Source organism: Dipteris shenzhenensis, chromosome 17 (genome assembly GCF_047967505.1).
Source record: "Dipteris shenzhenensis isolate YYH24624 ecotype China chromosome 17, Dip_SZ_1.0, whole genome shotgun sequence".
Lineage (NCBI taxonomy): Eukaryota > Viridiplantae > Streptophyta > Polypodiopsida > Gleicheniales > Dipteridaceae > Dipteris > Dipteris shenzhenensis.
In genome coordinates, this window is record NC_141612.1 from 18,750,730 (window position 1) to 18,766,554 (window position 15,825).

General features: G+C 40.6%; 2 pseudogenes; one reads left to right on the forward strand and one right to left on the reverse strand.

The window, feature by feature from the left end:
- The window catches only part of LOC147891798 (mitochondrial uncoupling protein 5 pseudogene), a 131,836-nt pseudogene extending 116,240 nt beyond the window's left edge, over nucleotides 1–15,596 (reverse strand).
- Nucleotides 4,619–5,566, forward strand: LOC147891801 (mitochondrial uncoupling protein 4 pseudogene; annotated as a pseudogene).
- Nucleotides 15,597–15,825: the final 229 nt, after the last annotated feature.

Below are 15,825 nucleotides of genomic sequence, written 5' to 3' on the forward strand. Positions count from 1 at the left end.
ACACAAAATTTTCAAGGACGAGCATAGGTTGATTGTCATCCAAATATACGAACTTCCCTAGCCGTCGATGCTGAAGTTTCCTTCATACTATGGCAACCTTTTCAAGAGCTCAAAAAGCTTATCAATACTCATTTTGACCAAAGCTAAGCCCATGCAAGATAATATACACAATTTATCTAAAGATCTAGGCATGAAGTGGTAGGAGTGGGTTAGCCAGGTCCAGCACTACATGACCAATTTCACAATGGTACTGGACATCAACGCACCCTCTAAAGATCTAGTAGTCGAAGCCTAGACCATAGAGTGGCTTACTCGCCCTCTCATGGACATCAGCAAAATATATCCATGGCCACCCAAGGGGCAACATTTTGAGGCCAAACAACTGCGCTTTCCTCCCCAAGCTTTTGCCACCAAAGATGTTGGGCCTTCTCGCCAACCAACCTCCACTCCGATGAAGGCATCACCATCAACAACCATGTGGTTTTAACGCTAGAGCCTCCATGTGTGAGCAGAGTAGCTGGTCCCTTCTAGTCTGTGAGGGCATGACCAAGGGTAGCTAAGGCGAAATGTTAGCCCTTGGGTTAGCCTAAGATGGAGCCATGACTAAGTGTGGTCATTGAGTGGTGACCTAGGAAGGAAGCGGTGGAGTCTTAATGGAGCACTAGTTTTGTAGCTGAGGTGCAGGAGATTGTGGCGCTACCACTAGTTAGGGGTTGGTGCACTGAGTGTAGTCATTTAGAAGGTGGTTTCGTTAGGTAGATTGATATTGTTGTAATAGGAAGAGAAGAGAACAGGAGAGCAGTGTGCCAAGTTCTCTTCATCTGACCTAACTTTGCTATAATAGAAAGTGTTCATTACAAGCTGAGGTGGCTTGTTATTCTGAAGATAGTTTGAGTTCCAATACAAGTTTATGTTTTACTCATTACTTTGCTCCCTTTTGTATTGCACTTTTTATTTCTTTTAATTGTTCTTAAGTTTACAAAACTCGGTATTCTCTTGTAATCAGATGGTTCTCTTGCAACAAAGAGGACCTCAACCTCTGAGTGTAATTGTTGTCATGTATTTTGCGCTCGATCATGCCATATTTAGGATTGCAAGAGAAGGCATCTTCACTAAGAAAAACATTGGGCTATGCTAACATTGAGCACCTTTTCTGAGATAGCCTTGGGTGAGGGAACCAAAGCATCAACACGTCCATGCACTTGGTGAAAGCTACAAATGAGAAATGAGAACCATTTCTTTTACAAGACATTCAAGATTCTATGGGAGGTTTTGAGTGATGAATTTCAGATTAAAGATGGCAACTTAGAGGTGAGTTTACTAGTGCTTTTCATGTGTTGAGAAAAACACATCAATCGACTTCTACCATATATGTATGTATCTAGGATGTATTTTACGGATCTGGTACTTTTCAAAGGCCTTAATATTAGCAAGATCCATGGATGTTTTTATCAAAGCTATGTTTATATATTAATAAAAATTTTTGGCGAAAGTTTATCGAGTTTAGTTTTTTAGTTTCACAATATTAATATGATACAGTACAATTTTATATATTCTCTTTTGAATTTTGAAGTAAAAAATCTAAATCCTGGCGAAACTTTAAAATTTTTTGCATAGAAGTTTCAAATCTTGGCGAATCTTTCGAATGTTCATTTTTATTAGGGCATACAAACTTTCAACACGAATATAAAATTTTAGCTTCTTAATGAAAATAAGTTGAAAAAATCATCCATGGCAAGATCCATGTGATGGTTCCAAAAGTTTGATCTGGATTAGATTTTGTTTTCATGGTTGGGTATGCCCATTTTCTTATTTTCACCATGTATCATATATAAGTGTTTAAAAATATGCATCAATGGTCTTCTACCACATGTGTATCTATTTAATGGATATCATAGGAGATGAGGGAATGGATGACATGATGAATGTGCTTTTTAGAGGCACGATGAAGGACTTATGTGCAATATCTAAGCTAGAGAGCATGACAAGGGAGTTTCAATCAACAACACTATATGAGGCTTCACATATATTGGAGCTACAACCTTTACAAGAAACTTGATGGGCAAACATAAGCATGTTGACATCTTCATTGAGGTGGGAATGAGTGTTTTTTAATTCTAATTTAACAATGATCTATTTTAATTTTATTTTCTATTTTAAGTATGAGTGCTTTTGTAATCTAATTTAGTGATCCATTTCAACATATTTTTAATGTCAAGTGCTTTGTTGATTTGTTATAGTTTGCTTCAATAGATGTTTCCAAACCCATGTCTTCAAGAATATGGGATGTGCCATTTGGACACATTGGGAAGTTAGATGGATACAATAGACTCATGAGAGTACTTTTGAGAAGTGAGGACAAGATCAAGCAGTTATGGCTAGAAAGAAAGGGTCTTAGAAGGGTACCCAGGTTATGCTTTCGAAAGCCCCATGGATCTTTACTATGAGTGGGAGGAGGCATATGGGCATCACGTCTTTCCAAACACCAACAAGGTACATGTAGTGTTTGAAGGTTTCCTTTAAAAGAGACAACAAGCTTAGTGGCCTTAAATCCCATGATTGGCACACGATCTTAGATATGCTTGTCTTTCAATTTATTATCTTCTGATTGTTACCATTGTAACTTGCTTCTAAAGTTTAATCTCCCAATTGTGGTGAAAGGACATTTGTCAAACAATGTCCAAATATCTATCTACAAGATAAGGTCCATTATGAGGAATTCTTTCTATGCATGACTCAATATCATTTTATAAGAACTTTAATGAGTAACATTGGATGGTGGAAACTGGCCACTATGTTGGCACTACCAGTTACTACTAGTTAGTGATTATATGCATGACTTCTAACTATAATTCCCACTAGCAGAACCAGTTAGTGAGTACTAGTGTTAGTCAAAAACCTTGTAACCCTTGTAACTTATGTTATTTTGAACTTCCTAGTAACAGTTTTACTAATTTCCACTTTGGATAAAATCGATCACTGTGCTGGCATTCAATAGGCTTAATTGGTACATGGTCACCTATATTAATGATGGCTTTGAATAGGCTTAATTGGAACATGGACACTTATAATAATCATGGTAGAAATTGGCCACCTTGCTGGCACTACCATGTATTACTAGTTAGTGATCATGCATGCGTGACTTCTAACTATTAACACTAGTGAGTACTAGTTTTTATCCCTTGTAACTTATGTTACCTTCATCTTTACAGACACAAATTTGATAATGTGACGTAACATAATGGTATTTGGAAAAAAGATGGTGTAGATCTAGCATCGTTTAGGTGAACTAATGGTGTGGTTAGGATTAAGTACCTACCATCAAAGATCTATTAGAATTAAGTGGGATGACTCAAATTTGTTGCTTTTTAGCCATCAAGCTTATAACCGATGAGATAATGGGCCAAGCTTCTACAAGCACCTGGCTTTCATGATGGGATTATCATCTTATACCACCATTGTGGCTAGTGAAGTTTGTGATGCATTTCAAAGAGGTTTGGGGTTTTGCCCTTTTTTTCCTTCAAAACAAAGTGCCATGTTGGGAAAAATTTATGGTAGTGCCCCTCAGTTATGCAATGAGTTTCTCATTGATTGCAATTTGATCAAAATAGCCAATTACTCGTCAAGGTGGCTGTGTAGGTAGTGGCTATTTAAGTGCCATGTAGCCTCGTCCACTTCACACAACTCCACGCTTGTATCAAGCCACCACCTTCATTGACCACATTTCTCCACCCTCATCTCCATAGCCCACTGCTCCACCCTCACCTCCCACTCAACGCTCCTGTTGCACCTCTTGTTTTGCCCTTATCTCCACCCTCCTTTGGATCCGCCAAGTGCTATGTCCCACCAACTTATTTTGTTCTTGTTCCTAATTGTCTCTAAAGTGGTGGTAGTTATCTTCCATGATCGTCAAGTGGCAAATATTTTGTAAGACCTTAGTTGGTTGGGCAATATTTGTATTTATATATATATGTGTGTGTGTGTGTGTGTGTGTGTGTGTGTGTGTGTAAGTTGTTTTGTAGATTGTATATGATCCACATTCACAAGTTGATCATTAGACCACATGGCTCAATGGGAGTAGACGCCTTTTGAAAGTTTCTCTATCAGCTTGGAGAAAGCTCAGCAACTCGGTGCTAACCTACATCAACAAGCCAAAAAGTTGAGTTTTACGAAAATATTTGGGCCAGGAGAAAAGAATCTTACCTGGCAGTCTAGAAAAGATACTCAAAGCACATTGATGGAAAAGTGTAGTCATCTCAGCCTAACAGCGCAAGGAGTAAGCACATGCGAGAGGTGCAAAAAAAGTCCTCTTATGGAGGAGATCTACAAGGAGGATCCACAAGCTTTGTTTAAGCATTGGCATGCCCGAAACTCTCCTCATGGGATCCACTTAGCACCAATGTAAGAAAAATAATGTGTAAGGCAGCTTTCTCAATGAGCTTGCTTACTCAAGAAGAACGTTAACCTTACGAGGCAAGCCAAGTTGTTGATCAATTGGATAGGGGAGCTATTCTAGCCCCTCATTTCATTTGCTCTTCATGGGAAGCTCTCCATTCAGCCTCGCCACTGCCTCTTTCTAATCTATCCTGCTCTCTCCTCTCATCACATTGATCCCTCCATGCAGAGCCTCAACGGGTTTGTGGAAGGTGGCCTCGCCTCCATCGTCAATGGTTGCTCCACCCATCATCCCCTCCACGATCTCATCAACGTCCCAATGCAGCTCCAGAAAGAGATCATCGCCCTTCACCACGCCCTCGCTCTCGCTAATTCCTCATCGGGCCCCCTCGCCTTCACCTCCCCCGATTCACGCCCCATCGCCGTTGGCTTCCGAATCCCCCACAGTACCCAAGGCCTGCAGGCTCTCTTCTCGGGCCTTTCCGCCACCGTTCTCAGGCAACCCCTGTACTCCACGACGCGGCTCGGCCTGTACGAGGTCCTGAAACAGAAATGGAGCAAACCGCCGACGGAAGGGGGCTTTCCAGTTCTCAAGAAGATCGCTGCTGGTCTGGTGGCAGGAGGAGTGGGTGCCGCTGTGGGCATGAATCCCGCAGATGTGGCCAGGGTACGGATGCAGGCGGACGGGCGGCTTCCCTTCCACGAAAGACGGAACTACAAGAGTGTGGCAGACGCGTTGGCGAGGATGGTGAAGCAAGAAGGGGTCACGTCTCTGTGGAGGGGCTCGGCGCTGAGGGTGCAAAGAGCGATGGTGTTGACGGCGTCGCAGGCAGCGACGTATGATCAAGCCAAGGAGAGTTTGATGGAGAGAGGTGTGATGGAGGATGGGGCAGCCATGCATGTGACGGCGAGCTGCGCGGCAGGCGTGGTAGCGGCGGTGGCGTCGAATCCCATAGACGTGATAAAGAAGAGGGTGATGAACATGAAGGCGGAGGCTGGGCAAGAAGTTTCTTACAGAGGGGCGCTCGACTGTGCCATGAAGACGGTGGAAGCAGAAGGGCCAATGGCTCTGTACAAGGGGTTCGTGCCCACCTTGATGAAACAAGGCTCCTTCACGGTGCTTCTCTTCGTCACTCTCGAGCAGATCCGTCACTTGCTTCAACATTTTTGAGCTCTGCGCATTTTCTCACTCTCGGATTTCCTATACACTAGCTGGGACAAACATCAGCTTTGTTTCTTATTCAACTTTTAAGAAAAGCTTTCTCAGAAAATGCATTGACACCTGAGAAGCAACAACTACTGTTTATTCATGCATGGACACTTCCATCCAAAGAATAGCTATTATAAAACTATCAAAATGCATGCAATCATTTACATTTCATCCAAGCACAACAAGGCTCCAAAAAGGCACAATATCCAACATATGGACACTTCCATCCAAAGAATCGCTATTATAAAACTATCAAAATGCATGCAATCATCTACATTTCATCCAAGCACACAAGGTATGATTACCACACTCAGCCAAGGTATAAGTGGTGGTGCCAAATGCATAAGTTGGGAGCAAATAGTTCTTCATGAGAGTTTGTGTTTTCATCTTGTGCTAAGTTTTGATGTCCACAAATCCCCATTTTGGGTCGAAGTATTGATCGAGGAGCTTATAGTGCTAGCATTTTTAGTGTCAACTTTTGGACATGTTTTTCATTCATGCCTACTTATATACGAGTATACTTGGTGAATGTTGAAGAAAACAAAGCTTTATAACCTCCTTGTTCTTTTGAGAATTGGTAACATAGTGATCCTCATGCTATAATTGGTGATATACTTTTAGATTTGGTAAAAACACCTTTTTTCAATGTCAAAAATCTAAATTATACACAATGGATCATCAACAATTGGCATGTACTTTTGATGCCAAATCCGACTCCTAATTTATTACTCTTCTGTCATGTCAAAGGCTTTGGACTACGATGGCTTTAATGCATTCGTCATCTGTCTTACTTGGTAGATCACATAGAATGTAGTGGACAGGAGCAAACATTTGTAAGTAATTCGAATGAAGAAATCTCTTCATCTTGAGTCACCCCTTCATTACATTTGGATCATTCTATTGTGAAAGCATTTCTGGTGGCACCTCGGGCTATGGAATACTTGAGTTTAAAAAAGAACCCTTAAGTTTCATTTACTTCATGAGATGTCAATGCCACATCATCTTACCTTTTCATTATCAGAGTTTTCTATCCATAGCCCTTGTACTTGGAGCTTATTGAGCTTGAAGACCTAGCCTAAGGACAATGATGCCTAATTTTCTCTTTATTTCTCGAAGGCAACACCAGATTTTAGCATGACTTTTTCGTATCAATGGCAAGGGTTACACATAAATTAATCCTAATCCTCCAATGACAACACATCCGTAATGGTAAAATTGCTCTAAAATCGCAAGAGAAAAACAACCAGCTAAATTACACACAATATCAACATTAAAGAATAAAACCCAAAAGAAATTAATTACATTATAATCACACAAGAAATTGAGACATTGGACTAAAAACCCAAAATAGACATTTTATTTTATTCCAAAAAGTATCCTTTAGAAAAAACCAGTTCTTTCGATAACAACATCAATCCAACCAAAACTCTAATCCTAGAAATTTACATCCGTCAAAAATCAACATCTCCTTCAATTTTTGCAGAGAAGTTGCACGTAGCAGTTATTGAAGACAAAATCATCCAATATTCCAATAGGATCACCAGGAAGCTTCAAACCCAAGGCCCTCGCTACAATAGGAGGGACATGCGGTAGCTTATCCAAAATCTGTGAATTGTTTATCGTCAAATACATCGCACCATAGTCCTTCTGTTCCTTATGAACAACATCAGTGGAAACATCACCTCCAGATGGACCAGCAGAAATAGGAACACTTTGACGACATCATCAGAACCATCAGACTTTTCTCCACCACCGCAAAAACATCAACCTTGTTCTCCATTAAACCAGAAGATCTTGCCCCAACGAATAAATCACCACCAGCCAAGTAAAGAATATCAACATTAGCAACACCCAATAATTTGGAACCAACCAAACCAAAAAGCACAACATGCACACCGACCACACCTGTAGAACACCACCAATATCAAAAAATAAAAACCAACATAACACACCAAAACAAACCGCAATTAGAAAAAATCACTTCCATCACCAACAAAAACCTATGATGTCTCCACAACATCAACAGAATAGGGAAAAAATGCAGAAGAATTTACAACACTATCAACTCCACAAGCTGGGAGTCCAACACCAGCCAAAGTAGAAACTCCATCATCAGCATTAACATATGAAAGTGTACCACAAACAACACCTGCAATCAACAAAACACGTATCAGCAAAATGTATAAAACATAAACTAAAACAACAACCAAACAAAACAACACCCACCAAAAGTGTAGAAACCGAACCATTACCACAAACCACAACCTCTCAGCATACATCATGATATTCTCTTCCAAAATGTTAAACCACCAAATGGATCATAAGGATTAGCCAATGCACCCACGCACCTGGCCTAAGATTAGTCTTCTGATAACAAGTCAAGCTAACAAAGTAATTCTTACTCCTCCATTCATTATACCTACCACAAAAACCAAAATGTTAACTCAACCTAAACAAAAACCCAAACAACCAATCAAAAACCCAAACAACCAATCAAAAAAAAAAACAAAAATACACATACTTGAATTATTGACTAAGGTCATCAAAATTCATCCAAAAATCAGCTGGCAAAATCCCCTACACCATCCATGATTATGACTTATCAAATCTATATCCACACATGTACATGTCCACATACACACTCATGTGTCCCATAGCCTCTATCCTAATTACATCATGCCCAACATACCCCCCTCAAATTGATGATGTCAACCGTGGTGGTAGTCCATGTGAAACTTCATGGCTTGCCCACCTCTACTAGTGGCAACACTCATGATCCCGACTTGGCACTCATTGTAGTTGCATCAGTAGTAGACTCATTTGGGTGTCCTCACCCCAATATGATCTCACTATGAATTTGGTCTCTTGATTTAAATCTCTGACAAGATTACTAGGAGTATCTCTAGACACTATGAATTACTCAAAACAAGACAAACTCACACTCATACTCAAAGCAATACAATCATTTTAGGGGGATTACCCAAGGTAGAGAACCCTTGTTCCAACACACACTAACTTTCAAAAGACCATTCATGTTCAATAAAATTGGCCTCCTCTGTTTCCTCAACATCTTTTGGTTCTTCTTCATCTTCATTAGGCCACACCAAGACAAAGCAACTAATAGATGTGCGAAATAGCAGGCATGTCTATAGGTGCAAATAGAATTAGTGAAAATACTTGCGCATCTATTAGTGCATCTAATTGCGCAGTTATTCACACGTCTATTAGCATGTGTACACTGTGTTTTAGATGCATTTATAAACATGCAACAGAGAGTAAAATTTTTCTGCAGGATGATAAATGTACATCAGTGCTTTCCAAACATTGCCCATGATTACCAAAGCACATAATTTTAAAAAAATATCAATGCTATGCACGTGTCACACACGATAATGTGCTTTTTGGCAAACCCACATATACAAAGATTGAGGTAAGGAGAATGAGACAATATATAGTTTTGGCGATATCAATGATGGGCTATGGTTTGATCTCATCCTCAATGAGATCAACCCTTGCCAAACTATCTACTTCAATATCCAAACCAATGTTGAGATCTACAAATACATTCAGCCCACTACTACTTATGTTAGTGTGCTCATCGAAATCAACATCACCAATGATAGGCTCGTCCTCATGGGTAATGGCCTGAATATCTATATCTCCTATCTCATGATCTTCATCACCTCCATGGCCATGATCATCCTCCATATGCTCTATATTAGTAAATGTACTCTACATCACTTTGGAACGTGGCATAATAGGTATGATGTGCCACTATCTATTATTATCCACCATTGGTTGATAGACAAGCTAATTCAAACACAAATACAAACATGTTATTTTCCTTGCATCGAAGGTATCAAATATTAAAAACTGAGTATTTGTATATATGTGTACAGTACCTGTTCACATTGTTGCAGTAGTATTATTGTGTCCTTCTTGCTTTGCCAAAACTTTGTGGAGTCAATAGTTACAAAGCCACTTACATGGTGTTGGATTGTTGCATTAGGGCCTCTTTCCACCACGTCCTTAAACCACTTGACATCCAAAACGTACACAAAGAAGCATCGAAATTCAAGCTTAATAATGTCTTGGATTATGCCACAATAATCATCCATGGCTCCATTGGCTCCCTCAAAGCTAGCAATGATGCTGCAATCTTATGTGTTTCTTGTATCATCAATCTGCTATGTCCGAAAATGCTTACCCTCACACCATATAGCATTAAACATAGTACACTACACCAAGACAAAATCAATTGAGAATAAGCAATCTAAATTGTTGAAAGCTCCTAACTTATGCATAACATTCTGTATACCAACCTTTTGCATGCATTCTCTAGCATACTCCCATTCTTCCATTGTCATATGCATCCCCTCGTCTCTCTCTGCTCTCTTCATTTTGTCAAGTAGCCAATCCACATGAATATCCTTTGGAAGTGCTCTTAGATGCTCAGGGTATGGCACATGAGATCTGTGGTGTGTATGAAAGAGGTCCCTTTCTCCTTGTCTTCTTGCCTTTGCATCCTCGTATCTTGTCACCCATCTTTTCATCACATCACTATTAAGCATGCAATAGAGGTTGAGATTATTAAGTAACTCTGTGTCCATTACTTTGCTCCGCCCTTTCCCTTGAGGTGCAACATAAGTCCTCCTTAGGTCTTAATCATCTCTCCATAGTCGTGGGAGAGAGCTATCCACATCAACAAGAAACTAAGAAATATATACAAGTGACTCTTGTACCAACCAACCCTTGGCCATGCTACCTTCGGGCCTTACATTTTGCCTCATAAAACCCTTCAAGGTCTTCAATGAAGAAGCGCTTGAGGAAGAACAACCATCGTGCATGTACAATGCTGCATATAGCAATCTCATTTACCAAATGCACTATGAGATGTAGTTGGCTTGTGAGAATAGAATGTGGAAAGGTCTCCTCCACTAAACAAACCACCTCCACTCACATAACTTGAGCATCCTCAAGCATGGTGGGATCTATTTCCTTTGAGCTCACAAACCTAGAAAGAAAAAAGTGCACCATATTAGCAATATGAATACCTTGCATGGAGCATTGATACGCTTCACATTTTGTATAGTGTAACGTACCTCACAAGCTCGCCCATATTGTAAATACAATCCTTCATGTCCTTCGATGCACTATGAGAAATGCTAGTAGGTAGTATGAACTGAACACATGAGCGATGGTTGATTAGTTGCTTCGACACTCACAAATTTGGAAGGAAAAAGAGATTATGCCAAGTCATACTTACTTGGAGCATCTTATGCCAATCATGAGATTTCAATTCATATAATTACTCTGTGAAGTCCCCCTTCAAACACCTCATGCATCTAAAGGGAGTACAAATTGTAGTGATAGCCTGCTTCACCGCCACCATCTCTAGCTTTGATAACTTCCATGGTGCACGGGGTAAAAAGACATGCCCATTTGGTCTCTCTTGTGGCCAAGCTTCATGCATCCTCCCTGTGGTGCATAGATCCTCTCTTATGCCTATGGAATCTCGGGTCCCATTCAAATGTTCCCAAATGGTAGATGCCACATTCTTGAAGATATGCATGGGATCAAGTAGGTGATTGATCTTGAGATGGGACCAATATGGTAGCCGATAAAAGATGGAGTATGTAAACAAAAGATGGTGTTATCATACAATCTTTATTTCCATTCAATATAGCACACAATAGTTACAAACCCTTACCGGCTCATGCAAAGTGGAGGAGGAGTCGTGGATGGTCCCAAATTCTCATCCAATCTCCTATAGTGAGTGGCTATGGGGGGTAATTCATTCCAAGGGGTGACATATCTAGGATGATCTAGGAGCCTTATGCATAAGCATAAGCATAAGCATAAGAGAAGGAGACATATGCACATGCTTATGCTTATGCATGAGCATAAGAGCATGAGCATGAAAGAGGGAAAAGAGGGGGGAAAAGAGGAGAAGAGAGAAGAAGAGGGAAAGGAAAGAGAGATTGGAAAAGGGGAAAGAGGGAAAGAAAGAGAGAAGAAGAGGGAAAGGAAAGAGGGAAAAAGAGACATATGCTCATGCTTATGCATGAGCATAAGAGAAGGGGGAAATAGAGAAGAAGAGGGAAAGGAAAGAGGGAAAAAGAGGGGGAAAGAGATTGAAAGATTGAAGGATAAGGAGAAGGAAAGGAGGGAAAGAAGAGGAGAGAAGAGGGAAAGAAGAGGGAAGAGAGGGGAAGAGGGGGGAAGAGAGGGTTCCTACACCCATCACTGCAGCTAGGGTGCTAGCTGCAGGCCAATGCAAATAACAAAAATAACAAATGGAAAAAAGAGGAAGCACTTACCTGGAATAGTACATCCCGCTCGGTGTTTTATGGACTGGCCCTATAAAAGAGAGTAAACATATCATTTTTCAAATAACTAGTTAGAGGAAGGAGGAGATTACAGAAGCAACTTCTCAAAGAGATTGGATTGAGGAGACAAGGAGAAAGAGAAGGAAGAGAAATACAAAAAAGACTAGAAGAGGTGAGTCTTCTTTCTTTCTTGAAATCTCATTTTTTTGTCTTCAATCCTTTAAAATCAAGCATGAAAACTAGTACACAACTTTAGCAATACAAGGAGAAACATGCTTCAACACTCACAAAACGAAATCTCACAAAAAATGAACCTACATTGTTCAAAGAGGCTCACCTTCTTGAAAAACTTCCTTTCAAGAAACCAAAGAGGGAGAAGGGTGGAGAGGGAGCACAAGTGTTAGGAGAGGGGTGAGTAGTGGTGAGGAGTGGAGAATAGAGTGGGAGGTTGTCGAAAATAGGTGGGAGGAGAGATTGTAGCTTACAATAGAGATTGCTAAAGAAAGCGCCGCGCGTCGCGAGGTTCCTATTCCGCGTGGTATCTCAATGTACAAGATCTCATATCCTTCCCAATCGGATGATCCAAGCTGTCACATGTGCTGATTGGACATGCACCGTGCAGTATAGGAAGGTTACCGACGGTGTTTATTGATGGCCTAATAATTACCGTCGGTACAAGAATGTTATCGGTGGTGCCCTAATAATTACAATTGGTATAGACCACGGACCATGTGGGGCAACTGATATCGCATGGTATGGCTAGACACCGCACAATGTTTTCGTAATGGTATCGTGCGTTAAGAGCGTATACCGTGCGGTGGTCTTCCGATGTAAAGAACTGCATTTTTTTGCGTTTAGGATGTTAGGACGCGATCTTCAGTCGAAAAGTGCGTATTTTTATTTTGAAAAACATACTTTTTAAATCCCTGATTATCGATGCAACTAGAGTGAGTGCCAAGTCGGGATCGTGGGTGTTGCCACTAGAGGTGGGCGCCATGAGGTTTCACATGGACTACTACCAGGGTTGAGGTGATCAATTTGATGGGGGTATGTTGGGCATGATGTAATTAGGATAGAGGCTATGGGACACATGAGTGTATATGTGGACATGTACGTCTGTGGATATAGATTTGATAAGTCATAATCATGGATGGTGGAGGGCATGTTACAAGCTGATTTTCTAATGAATTCTAACGAGCTTGGTCACTAATTCAAGTATGTGTATTTTTGTTTTTGTTTTTTGATTGGTTGTTTGCGTTTTTGTTTGGTTGTTTGGGTTTTTAATTGGTTGTTTGGGTTTTTGTTTAGGTTGGGTTAACATTTTGGTTTTTATTGTAGGTATAATGAATATAGGAGTAAGAATTACTCTGTAAGCTTGACTCGTTATCAGAAGACTGATCTCAAGACAGGTGCGTGGGTGCATTGGCTAATCCTTATGATCAGTTTGGTGGTTTGAGGAATTATCTAAACATTTTGGAAGAGAATATCATGGTGTATGCTGAGAGGCTTGATGGTGTGGTTCGTGGTGATGGTTCGGTTTCTGCACTTTTGGTGTGTGTTGTTTTGTTTGGTTTTTTGAGTTTGTGTTTTACACATTTTGCTAATATGTGTTTTGTTGATTGCAGGTGTTGTTTGTGGTATGCTTTCATATGTAAATCCTGATGGTGGAGTTTCTACTTTGGTTGGTCTCAGATTGCCAGCTTGTGGAGTCAATAGTGTTGTAAATTCTTCAACATTTGTTCCCTATTCTGGGATGTTGTGGAGACATCGTCGGTTTCTGCTGGTGATGGAAGTGATTTTTTCTAGTTGCGGTTTCTTTTGGTGTGTTATATTTGTTTTTGTTTTTTCATATTGGTGGTTGTTCTACAAGTGTGGTCGGTGTGCATGTTGTGCTTTCTGGTTTGGTTGGTTCTAAATTATTGGGTGTTGCTAATGTTAATATTGTTGATTTGGCTAGTGATGATTTGGAGGGTTTTGTTGGGGCAAGATCTTCTAGTTTAATGGAGAACAAGGTTGATGTTTTTGCGGTGATGGAGAAAATGTTGATGGTTTTGATGATGTCATCGAAGTGGTTCCTATTTCTCTTGGTCCATCTGGAGGTGATGTTTCCACTGATGTTGTTCATAAGGAAGAGAAGGACTATGGCGTGCTGTATTAAAGGGAAGACAATTCATGGATTTTGGAGGAGCTGTCACGTCTCTCCTATTACAGGGAGGGCCTTGGGTTTGAAGTTTCGCGGTGCTCCTATTGGAATATTGGATGGTTTTGTCCTCAATAATTGCTGCGTGCAGTTTATCCGCAAAGGTTGAAGAAGGAGATGTTGATTTTTGACAGATGTAAATTTATGGGACTAGAGTTCTGGTTGGATTGATGTTGTTACCGAAAGAATCAGTTCTTTGTAGAGGATACTTTTTTGACTAAAATAAAATGTCTATTTTGGTTTTTTAGTCCAATGTGTCAATTTCTTGTGTCTATAATGTAATTAATTTCTTTTCGGTTTTATTTTTAATGTTTGTTTTGTGTGTAATTTAGCTAGTTGTGTTTGTGCTGCGATTTTACCATTATGGATGTGTTGTCATTGGAGGAAAATGTGGTGTTGCCTTCGAGAAATAAAGATAAAATTAGGCACCATTGTCCTTAGGCTAGGTCTTCAAGCTCAATAAGCTCCAAGCACAAGGGCTATGGATAGAAAACTCCGATCAAGAAAAGGTAAGATGTGGCATCGACGTCAAGAAATGAAAGTTAAGGGTCATTTACTTCATTTTTGAAATGAAGTAAATGAAAGTTAAGGGTCATTTTTTAAACTCAAGTATTCCATAGCCCAAATGTAAGCCCAAGGTGCCACCAAAAATGCTTTCACGGAATGATCCAAATGTAATGAGGGGGTGACTCAAGATGAAGACAGTTCTACATTTGAATTGCTTATGAATGTTTGCTCTTATCCACTACATTCTATCTGATCTACCAAGTAAGACAGATGACGAATGCATCGAAGACATCCCAGCCCAAAGCCTTTGCCATGACAGAGAATAAATTAGAAGTCATATTTGGCATCAAAAGTACATGCCAATTGTTGATGATCCATTGTGCGTGATTCAGATTATTGACATTGAAAAAAAGTGTTGTTCCCAAATCTAAAAGTATATCACCAATAGCATGAGGATCACTATGTTACCAATTCTCAAAAGAACAAGGAGGTTAAGTTTGTATGTCGCAACAAAAAATAAATGTTTGCAACATTCACCAAGATTTGAAACTTTAAATTTTGCCAGCGCGTCTTCCACACTCTTGTAGTTCCGTCTTTCATGGAAGGGAAGCCGCCGGTTTGCTCCATTTCTGTTTCAGGACCTCAAACAGGCCGAGCCGCATGGTGGAGTACAGGGGTTTCCTAAGAACGGTGGCGAAAACGTCAGAGAAGAGAGCCTGCAGCCTTGGGTACTGTGGGGCATTCGAAAGCCAATGGCAATGGAACCTGCATCAGGGGAGGTGAAGGGGACGGGGCTGGATGAGGAATTAGCGAGAGCGAGGGCGTGGTGAAGGGCAATGATCTCTTTCTGGAGCTGCATTGGGACGTTGATGAGATCGTGGAGGGGATGATGGGTGGAGCAACCATTGACGATGGAGGCGAGGCCACCTTCCACAAACCCGTTGAGGCTCTGCATGGAGGGATCAATGTGATGAGAGGAGAGAGCAGGACAGATTGGAAAGAGGCAGTGCTTGAATGGAGAGCGTGCGATGAAGAGCACGGTTGCCCCTGCCAAGAGCTACGCTTTTCATTAGGTCGAAATGTCTCTTTGGAGTGTTGTACGATTTTCGATGCTCATTTGGAGCTCCCCTGCCCCACTTGGTACTCCAATTGGCAAATGTGAGCATTGGTGTGCCATTACTACT